Here is an 11,497-nt window from a genome sequence, read left to right as displayed (position 1 = left end):
AGAAAAAAAAAAAAAAAGTTCTTGCAGCAACAGCTTTTCGTCTTGCACGAAACTGCAAGATGACGTTCTATACGGCAGTGATAGGATTCCGACCTGGTGAGGGTCTAGGCAAGATATGCGGTCATGGCTAGCCACTAGCCAGACACTAAGCCTGGAAATGCCTCCACTTATACTGTAGGTGTATAAGGACCTAGTGGAGTCTGCCCTAGTGCACTGCAACATACCCATAACTGCACCTGATAGCCCTAGGGCTAACCAGTGGTCCCTTTCAGGGGCCAGACCCATAGCCAGAAACTGCACGGTTCCGGATGCCAAAGAGAGCCTTTCGCCTAACTGAGGAGATCCATGCAAAGTGGAATCTTACAGGTCTGGCTGTGGAGGGAGTACAATAGGGGGCAATGCGTCGTCTCTGCCGAAGTGAAGAGATTGATCTGCACCATTCTATGTGAGGGTGGAGTCGCCACTCTGACTGATGCAGACTGCTCCTGGAGAGGAGGTCCATTTGCACCTTTGCGCAGGTGAGAGGTAGTCCTCCACCAGTGTAAGGCTGCCGAGCATGCATGAGACACTGTGAGCCAATGGTGTCTGTCGTGTTTGGCATTGAGGTTGAACACACTGAGCCACGCTTTTAGCGGGCGTATGCGAGGCAGACCCAGCTGAATGGCTGATATGGCTGCAGCCATTAGACCCAATAGTTTCTTTCAAAATAGGAAGCTGACCTGCGATACCTGTTGAAACAGGGAGAGGCCATGCGGAAGAGCGGGGAGGGAGCAACGCAGACACCTGCCGGGATGCCTCGCCTTCCCGGTGGAATCTCTGTAAGATCTCCTCTATGGCTGGCCCAAAGGTATGTTCCTGGGATATAGGCGTGTCAAGCAGAACAATCTTATCAGCATTACAAACTCTGGCATGTGACAGCCACAGCTGTCTACCAGCCACGATCAAGTTAGCCAGGCTCCGGCCAAGAGCTTGCTCTTGGAGACCAGAGATCTGGAGCAGCATGTTGGACACAAGATGTAACTCCATGGCCCAAGTCCATGTCAGAGGAGGAGGTCCCCTCCCCAGAGACTGCTATGGAAAATGTGTCCTCTTGCGCCAGTTGGGATGCCTCTTCCCATCCACCCTGAGCTCCCCCGAGGGAGGGGGGTATAGCAATTGGGCCTATAGCGGGGCCTAAACAGGGGTGTGGCCTGCACATCGGGGATGCCTAGCAAGGTGTCCTGGGACACGTCATGGAGGAGGGGTGCTGGGGCTCCAAGAGCCGCCGATGGTCCAGCCATAGAGGACACGGAGCTTGTCGTCGTGGCCCTCTCCAAACAAGCTTCTTTCACCTGGGTCTGGAAAGCCTCATAGATGCTACAGGCCACGTCCCTCTTGAGGGCCAAGGTGGCATGTTGAATGCCCAAGCACCACGCACAGAGGATATGTTTGTCCTCTGACGGGATATTGGCGTTGCAGGCCGTGCAGGGGTGGAACCCCGACTTGCCTGACATGGGCCTCGTGTTGTGCATGGGCTGTCCACTAAACCACTTGCACTGCGCTCAAGCATTGGCCAAGTGCGAACGCATGCACTCACCCACTAGTGTTGAAGGTACCTAACGCCGTGCACCGTGTACAGTCACAGAATACATTAGTTTATCTCGAATGTTATCACAGGTTTACATATAGATTACCCATTTTCATTTATGTCCCAAATTCTGGGAAGCTTTGCTTTTCAGATAATGTCCCAATTTCTGGGCCGCTATAGTTTTCAGACAATGCTCTGATAACCTCCCAATTTCTGCTCCGCTCTGGTTTTTAGATAATGTCCCAAATTCTGGGCCACTTTGCATTTTCAAATTCAGACCAGTTTTTGGGATATTCTGCTTAGCTGACAGCCCAGTTTTTAAGTCACGCATGCACAAGTTTATCATAAACTGAATCATAAATTCATTTAAGAGTAACCCTTAGTACATGAATCAAAGCTAATGTCTTTTTTACTCTCCCCAGAAAACATTTCTTTTTTTTTAAAACTTTTAATTACAAGTACTCAGATGCATAGAATTTGGTAATCTCTCTTTGGATCGTATTCACTTTCTATTCGGCAAAGTTAGTATAAATAATACAAAATAGTGTGCACTGTAAATGTTTTTTAATGTTAACATTTACTTTAATTGTGTGCCATTAATTTTTTTTTACCTCAAGATAAAACTATAATAATTACTAACAGTGATAAATGTTTTTACTAAAGCCATCATAAATATCCAAAGGGATTAATTTTTTGTCACTTTGCACTCTGTAGACTCTTGTTTTCTTCCTTTGTTTTGCAAGTAATGTATCCATTTCATCAAACACTGAAAACAAATTCAACCTGCCGCTATTGCCGTTACTAAAATGCAGATGCACCTAATAAATAAAACAAAAAATGTCAAAGTATGAGTATAAGGATTAATAATTTTATTTACCTTTATTATTTATACTGTACTTCTAAAAATGCAGAAAGATTGTTTTCCTGATTAGGAAGCTTGGTGGTCCAGGGGTTAGGAGCACATACATTTTTTTTTGATGGTCTTTTGTAACTTTGACGGCCTTTTCTAAAAGTGACAGCCTTTTGACGGCCTTTTGATACCCAGCATACATTGCAATACCCGGCAGAGTTATATACTAGTGTTCTAACAGCACAGCAATTTAAATGAAGTTCGTAAGTGGTTGTGTTCCTCAAATACACAATAAAAAGTGATATTTATAGGGTATACAGATATACAGTGACTCAGTGGTTTTGGCCATCTAAGGACAGGTACTGCATGGGAACCAAATAAGCGAGACACTCGAGCTTCTGGATTCATTAGCTGCATGTCCCACAGGTACTCTGTAGCAATTTCACAGCATGTTTGAGAGCCTGGCATAGATGGTCGATTGTGCACAGTACACTTAAAGTCGTGTTCGTCTCTGTTTTGGTGTTAAAAGTCAGTCTTTGCAGGAATCATTCCAGAAATACTAGGATCAGTTATAGACTGCCAGTCTCATACCAGAGAATTTTTATTGGACTTCATAGCTCATTCTGTTGTTGAAAAACACTTTACAAACAGCTTTTTTAAAATTGCAGGCGATATGGTAGTTTAAACCACTTAAGGACAGGTACAGCATCAGAACCAAAAGGCACAGGAAGTTGTGCTTCTGGATTCATTATCTGCATGTACCGCAGGTACTCTGTAGCAATTTTCAGCCTCCTGGCACATTCACTCCTTGTTTGACACCCAGTTGTACATGCCCGTTTGTGCATATAATGCACAATGATGTTTGTGAATCTTTTTCTTTCTTATAAATCCGTCTTTGCAGGAATCATTCCAGAAACACTGGGACAAGTTAGAGACTACCTGTCTGATATCATATCAATTTATATGGAGTTCTTAACCCTTTCTTTTGCCGAAAAACATTTAAAAAAATGCTATTTACAAGTATAGTGCATTTTCTTCCATGTAAGACAAGCTACTCCATGGAACCAAAAGAGCTAGACACTTGTGCTTCTAAATTCATCATCTGCATGTCCTACAAGTACTCTGTACCAATTTGCAAGTTGCTAAGCGGTTGCGTTCCTGAAATTTGCACTACAAATTTTTGTCGCCTCCACTCACGCATGCAAAACTTTTGATGCAAAACTATGCTCCGATACACTCAGGCTGATACTGTGATCACAAAACGTTTCAAATGGACTTAAATCGGTGCTTCTGTTTCATAAATACACTACAAAATGTGCAGGTTTCAGGTCTTATATATAATGGACATTCTTTGTATGTATTTTCCCATGGGAAATCACGGTTGGGGGGGGTCCTCCTGTTGTACCCCATAAGTCCACAAATCCTGGGCGAACGAACTCGGAAGTACTCGCTTTGGATGAACAACAGTCTTAGCTAAAGAAAATGGGTTTCTTCGATTTAGTAAGACCCACAACCGCCATTTGCTGAACCTTACCCTGATGATGTTTTTATAATGGGATTTGCCATAGGGTGGGGGGTGGTCTCTTATTGTACCCATAGCTCCACAACCCCTGGACCAACAAGCCTTAGCTAAAGAAAGACACCGGCCACATGTTTCGTATGACACCCCACCGGCAGATAGCGAATGTTACCCTGAAACATTTATGTTCATAAAATGTGACTATTTTTTTATGTGATTTGCCATAGGGAAACGCGGTTGGTGGGGGGCTGCTGTTGTACCCCATATCTCCACGACCCCTGGGGCAAGGAACTTGGGAGTACTCTCCTCATGTGCACACGACTCTCAGCTAAAGAAAATCACCGGCCACGGGTTAGTATGCCACTCTGCTGCCACATGGCGGGCGTTGCCCCGAAGGTGTTTTATAATGGAGACTTGAAAATAGGTACAGACATCCACCTCAGGGCCCCTGTTGATCTCTCCAAGCGATGTGTCCCCATCTGGAAAGGACCCCAATTTAAACTTTTTGCAGCAACCTTGAGCTCAAAAGCTATTGGAAATCCAACCTTGACACCCCATCATGCTGAAAATTAAAAAAAAAAGTAGCATTTCAAAATGGGTGGCTCCCTGTGAAAGGGTTCTAGGCCCCGGGGTCATGGAGATATGACCCCGAGAAGGGTCGTTTTTTGAGATTTTTGATGGGGCGTATCTCTGGTTCTGTGGGGGTAGGAACTTGGAGTCATCATTTTCATGGTTCTAGGTGCCAGGACTGCTCAGCAAAGTGAACTCTAGTTTTTGGGTAAACTACCGCACCGTTATAGGAGGTGGTTTGGAGCGCTCCCCCGAGTCTAGATCACTTTGAATGGTAGTTCTACGTGAACGGGTTCGAGAGATATGCCTGAAAATGTGTTTTTTAACAGTGCTATAGACATAAACGGGGCTGAACACCCAAAAAAATTTTTTTACATAGAATTGTTACTGGGCATGTTACATTCAGGCTGGTCCCTTGAGTCTATGCACATTTGAATAGTGGTTCTAGGTGCTTCTGTTCCAGAAATATGCACTAAAAGTGATGGTTTTAAGCATAAGGCAATAGTGTGATTTGTGCCACCTAAGGACAGGTGCTTTTGGATTCATTATCTGCATGTACTACAGGTGCTCTGTAGCAATTTCAGCCCCCCAGCCGATTTACTGCTTGTTTGTGCATATAATGCAAAATGCTGTTTGTGAATCTTTTTTTTTATATAAAAAATAGCTAACAGTTAGAGACTACCTGTCTGATACCATATCCATTTAAATGGAGTTCTTAACCCTTTCTGTTGCTGGTCTCTTAAAACCCGTAAGTGAAAGACCTGATATGTTTTCGAGTGTGATAGGTGAATAAAATATATTTAACTCTACCATTCTATTCATTTTGAGGTCTGACAAACCTCTAGGCATGACTACATTGTAGCGATCCTGGGGGGGGGGGGGGGGTAGAGTGTGGATAGTGTAGAGTGTGTGTGTGTGTGTGTGTGTGTGTTCAGGCGCTGCATGATGGTGTGTGCGTGCAGGGGTTGCATAGTATTGGTGTGTGTTTGCAGGGGTTGCATGGTGGTGGTGTGTGTGTGCAGGGATTACATGGTGATGGTGTGTTCATACAAGGGTTGCATGGTGGTGGTGTGCGTGTGTGCAGAGGTTGCATGGCAGTGGTGTGTGTGCAGGGGTTGCATGGGTGTGGTATTGTGTGGAGGTGAATTGGGGTGCAGGTTTGGCACGAAAGACGGGGGGCTCGGAGGATTGGAGAAAACGAGTGTGAGAGAAAGTTGTGCTCAGTGGAGATAGAGAGATAGTGAGAAAGGGTAGGGTAAAATAAAAACTAATGCAATCATTGATTTTCATTTTTGACCCAATATTGATGGATATTACATAAGTAAATGATATGTCCTTTTTTGGAATACCATGTTCCTTCTCAAAAATGTGTTTTAATATTAGCCTTTAAAAAAGGAAAATGACTGCTTTAATTAATTTTCAAGTAACTATTTCAGTGCAATGTAGTTCTTCATTGTAATATGAAATACTTATTTTAACATTTACATTTTATTTTTTGCTAAAAAATAATGTTTTCTGGGGAGAGTAAAAAATACATAAACTTTGATTCATGTACTAAGGGTTTCTCTTAATGAATTCACAATCCAGTTTATGGTAACCTGTCCATGCATGACTTAGAAACACAGCTTTCAGCTGAGCAGAATATCCCAAAACTGGTGTGAATTTTAAAAATGCAAAGTGCCCACAATTTGGGACGTTATCTAAAAAGCCAGAGAGGCCCAGAAATTGGGATGTGTGGCAAAGTGCCCGCTCCTGTGTGTGTTTTGTTATATGTTGTGTGTTAATGTTGGTGTATAGTCATTGGTACACAGGATATAAACGGGTCTGTGTAACACGAGTGTTTAAAATGTATATTTGTGTTTAGGATTGCACAGCACTTCACATGCAAGTAAAAAGTAATACTATATGAGCACGGGGAATTGCACTTCATTAATTCACGTGCAGTTGTACCACGACTCCAATTGAATGATTGATTAGTAATCGAGTCTCGGTACAGCTGCATAAAAGTTTTCACTCACACTGGGTTGTGTGTTCGGTGAGTGAAGAACGGGATTGGAGATGGAGGTAATAATACAAATATGAATGTACCTTGTCCTGTGTTTTTGTTTGTTACAACTTTTTTATTTACTGTTCTGTTAATTCATCAAATGCTGAGCGCAAGCAAGCGCTCAGTTCCACCCAACTCCACCTCTCGGTCGTTTATTTCCGGGTTCCTGTTTCTGGTCTGACGTCCCCCACTCCGGCCGTCTTTGTGACAGGATGTTATCAGAGCATTGTCTGAAAACTATAGCACCTCGGAACTCAGGACATTATCTGCAAACCAAATCGGCCCAGAATTTGGAATATTACATGAAATGTCTAACCCTTTGTGGTCCTATGTCGGACCAGGTTCGACATTACATTACAATTTTCTCTTTCCAGTCTGACTTCGTCGAAAAGTTGAATTTTTGTCTCATCTAACCACAAAACCTTTACCCACATGTCTGCAGTATCATCTATAAGCTTGTTTGCAAACTCCATAAATGCTTTAAGATGAAGCTTTTTGAGTAATGGTTTCTTTCTTGCCACCCATCCATACAGGCCAGCGTTGTGTAGGGACCGGCTTATTGTTGATGTGTGAACACTGACTCCCACCTCAGACACAGAATTCGGTCAACAAGGTCATTGTTGGTTTCAAAGTGACATCTCGAACCAGTTTCCTGCTTGGCGGTTGCTCAGTTTGGGAGAGCAACCTAATCTGGGTAGTGTCTCGGTGGTATGATGCATCTTCCACTTCTTAATGATGGAGTTCACTGAGAGGGATAATCAGTGCCATTTAAATTTTCTTGTACCCTTCTCCCGATCTGTGCCTCTCTACCACTTTATCCCTGACTTGTTTCGAAAGCTCCTCAGTCTTCATGGCTGCTTTGTTGGATCACTATGTGAGTTGCAGTCTTTATATACCTGAGGGGAATTATAGGTTAAACCACTTTGAATACACACAGGCTGAAACCATTTCACAAATTTTGTGGCCTTTCAAACAAATAATTTGCACCTGAGCTGATTTAGGGCTGCAGTAGCAAAGGGGTTGAATACTTATGCAAGTGAGATTAATCTGTTTTTCTCTGTAAATCTTATTTATATTCTATATGCATTTTTTAACTTTATCAATGTGGAGTAGTTTGTGTAGAATTACAAGTGGTACATTGAAATTTCGTTCTGTTCAATATTTTATTTTCAATCACTTAAACTCAAAATCAATTATTGTAAGACGACATTGGTTTTATTTTGGGAAATATTTTTAAGAAAAATAAAAAACTGAAATATCTTGCTTGCATAAGTATTCAACCCCCACACATTAATATTAGGTAGAGCCACCTTTCGCTGCAATAACAGCTTTAAGTCTTTTGGGGTAAGTATGTACCAGCTTTGCACACAGTGTCGGAGTGATTTTGGCCCATTCTTCTTGGCAGATTTGCTCCCGGTTGTTCAGGTTGGTTGGACGACGCTTGTGGACAGTAGTTTTCAAATAGTGCCACAGATTCTCAATGGGATTGAGATCAGGACTTTGACTGGGCCACTGTAGGACATTCACCTTTTTGTTCTTGAGCCACTCCAATGTTGCTTTGGCCTTGTGCTTGGGATCATTGTCCTGCTGAAAGGTGAATTTCCTCCCAAGCTTCAGTTTTTTAGTGGACTGAAGCAGATTCTCCTGCAGTATTTTCCTGTATTTTGCTCCATCCATTCTTCCTTCAATTGTAACAAGATGCCCAGTCCCTGCTGATGAGAAGCATCCCCACAGCATTATGCTGCCACCACCATACTTCCTGTAGGGATGGTGTGTCTTTAGGTATGGGCAGTGTTAGGTTTGCGCCACACATAGCACTTTGAGTTTTGGCCAAAAAGCTCTATCTTGGTCTCATCTGACCACAAAACCTTTTTCCACATCGCAGCTGGGTCACTCATGATTTCTGGCAAACTCCAGACGTGCTTTCAGAAGGTACTTTTTGAGTAACGGCTTCTTTCTTGCCACCCTCCCATACAGGCCAGTGTTATGCAGAGCTCTTGATATGGTTGACGGTTGCACCATTACTCCACTCCCAGCCACTGAACTCTGTAGCTCCTTCAAAGTGATTGTTGGCCTCTCTGTGGCTTCTGTCACAAGTCTCCTTGTTTGAGCACTGAATTTTGAAGGACGGCCTTTTCTTGGAAGTGCCTGGGTGGTGTGATGCAGCTTCCACTTCCTGATTATTGATCCAACTGTGCTCACTGCGATATCCAAACACTTGCATATTATTTTGTCCCCTTTCCCTAATCTATGCATTTGTATTACTTTATCTCTAACTTCTGTAGAATGCTCTTTGGTCTTCATTTTCCTTCAGATTCATAACCTTACCAATGATCCTTCAACAGTGGGGTTTTTATCCAGAAAATGTGACAGCAACTTTAATGGTTCACAGGTGGAAGCCACTGGTAAGGTAACTATGTCCTCATTAGGGCAATTTCTTTCATTGGTGCAAACTGGGAGCTTCCACAGCAAAGGGGTTGAATACTTATGCAAGCAAGATATTTCAGTTTTTTATTTCTCTTAAAAATATTTCCCAACATAAAACCAATGTCACCTTACAATAATTGATTCTGAGTTTTAGTGTTTTAAAATAAAATCTCAAACAGAACGAAATTTCAATTTACCATTTAGAGATAGACATGAGGCGGTACTGGATCCCTGAGATGTATATCCTGGATATCTTTCCTTGCATCCGAGGGGGATGCAGATGGAGGAGCTGAGGTTTTTGGTAGTTGCAGCCAGAGTGAAGAGACGAGAGATGAAGGTATGACCTTGGGGAATGATGCGGACGGCGTAATTGAAAAGACTGAGGGAGAGGAGGTCTCTTTTTTTATTATGCTTGGAACTCCGGAAGGACCTGATGAGCTGGCGGATGCGGTCCAATTTAGAGGGAGGAAGGCGGGCCTTGAACTTATGTGTGTCGAAGGTTATTCCCAGAAATTCCAGGCAGTTTGAAGGGCCGATGGTCTTGTTGTCGGAGAGTGGGATGCCGAGGGTAGAGAAGAGGGATTTAAGCTGCGTGATGGCTTGAGCTGGAGGGTTAGAGGTTGGAGAGATGAGGAGGAAGACATCAAGGAGATGGAGCAGGAACGGGACAAAGCAGGTATTAAGGAGGATCCAGCACAACGCTTCAGATAGCGAGTCGAAGATCTTCCGGCTACTGCGGCAGCCGAAGGTCAGTTGGATGGAAAAGTAGAAAGAGCCCTGCCAGGAGATTTCAAACAGATGTTGCAGAGAAAGATGGAGGCATCAGTCATGTTGGCTTTGGCCAACCAGGCTCCATGACCAGCAAGCTTGATGCATTTTATGAAATCGGTAAATATGATATACTGGAGGGAAAATTGGTCATAGGGGATGAGAACACTGATAGAGCTGGTCGAGCGACCTCAGGGGGATCCCTGAGATCTTCCGGGCAGCGATGCCAATGTGATTGAATTGATGCAGGGAAAGGGGGGGGGCAGAAAAAGGGCCAGCCTCGGTTATGCAAGTGAGATTAATCTGTTTTTCTCTGTAAATCTTATTTATATTCTATATGCATTTTTTAACTTTATCAATGTGGAGTAGTTTGTGTAGAATTACAAGTGGTACATTGAAATTTCGTTCTGTTCAATATTTTATTTTCAATCACTTAAACTCAAAATCAATTATTGTAAGACGACATTGGTTTTATTTTGGGAAATATTTTTAAGAAAAATAAAAAACTGAAATATCTTGCTTGCATAAGTATTCAACCCCCACAGCAACAAAACACAAGGTAGATATACTACCGGTTGATCTCGGTCTGGATTAGAGAAGAAAAGGCTTGAGGGTCTGTGACTGCAGAGCGAAGGTTTTCGCAGATGAGGGCTAGGCCGATGGAGGTTGCATTGAAGGCCATCTGTTAGGTAGACAACTAACTGCTGATCAAGGTGGAGATGGAGAGCTTTGATGAGGGCTGGGATCTTTACTGGTGTGAAGACTGAAATGGCTGTTAAATGTCATTTCTTCCAATGGACAGGGCAGATGAGCTGGGAGTGAGTATACATGGAGGTAGCAGCAAGGGGTGGAAGAGCAGGTGGCCAGGTTGAAGTTACTGTAGATTTGCTTAGATCCGATTAACTTGATAGCACGACCATATCTGTCTTTAGGAAGGAGGAAGATGGAGCTGACTAATGTATTGGGGCCATTTGCATTGAAAGCCTACCGCTGAAGTGAGGATGTTTTAGGGCGAGGTGGGTGGAGTGCCCAGTGGAAGTGCAGACCCTGCGAGCGTTAGCCCGGAGAGTGTTGAAAACTCGTTTGAAAAGGCTGTTGTCGGGGGTTAATTGACTATGTTGTTGTCAGTTTCGAGGACTGCTGCAGCCTTAGCAGAGACGTGATTGGGGTACTCAAAGAACATCATACCGCTGTTTAGCACAGCCAACTCGACAACGTATGCTAAGTAGAGATCCGGTTCCTCTCGTCGATGAGGGTAAGTAGTGCAAAGGAAATCATGGAAGATGGAGAAGGCCAGGATGAACTCTCCCAGGGTGAGGTTCTTAAGCGGGGGTCACTGGACTTCAGCATGACAGACACATCTTTGCAATGAACTACTCGATGGTCTATTAACTCCACCATGGCAATAAGAACAGAGATAAGAGATGGTGTAGACTGAAAACAGGAGCGTGGTCAGGAACGGCGTCAGCGGTATCAGTGGTGCTGGCGGGTGGAAGAGTGGAAGAGCAGGCTTTGATGATGTTGAGGCGGGAGTTGACGGCTGATATAGAAATTTGCAAAACACTGCATGGACTCCTTGATCTCCTGAAAGATACACTGGTGTAGCAACTGGAAGCTTGTGACGCTGGTGGCGGATGGAGGCTGAGGAGATGACCTGGGAACTGTGGGGTGGGAGAACTGCCTGCTGGGGCCTATTGGATGTGGGGAACTGCGGTGGTAGCAGGCAGCAAACCAGAGGCTGGAGTGCTG

Source organism: Polyodon spathula, chromosome 15 (assembly GCF_017654505.1).
Source record: "Polyodon spathula isolate WHYD16114869_AA chromosome 15, ASM1765450v1, whole genome shotgun sequence".
Taxonomy (NCBI): Eukaryota; Metazoa; Chordata; class Actinopteri; order Acipenseriformes; family Polyodontidae; genus Polyodon; species Polyodon spathula.
The sequence above is the reverse complement of the archived record's forward strand: the minus strand, read 5'-3'. Positions refer to the sequence as shown.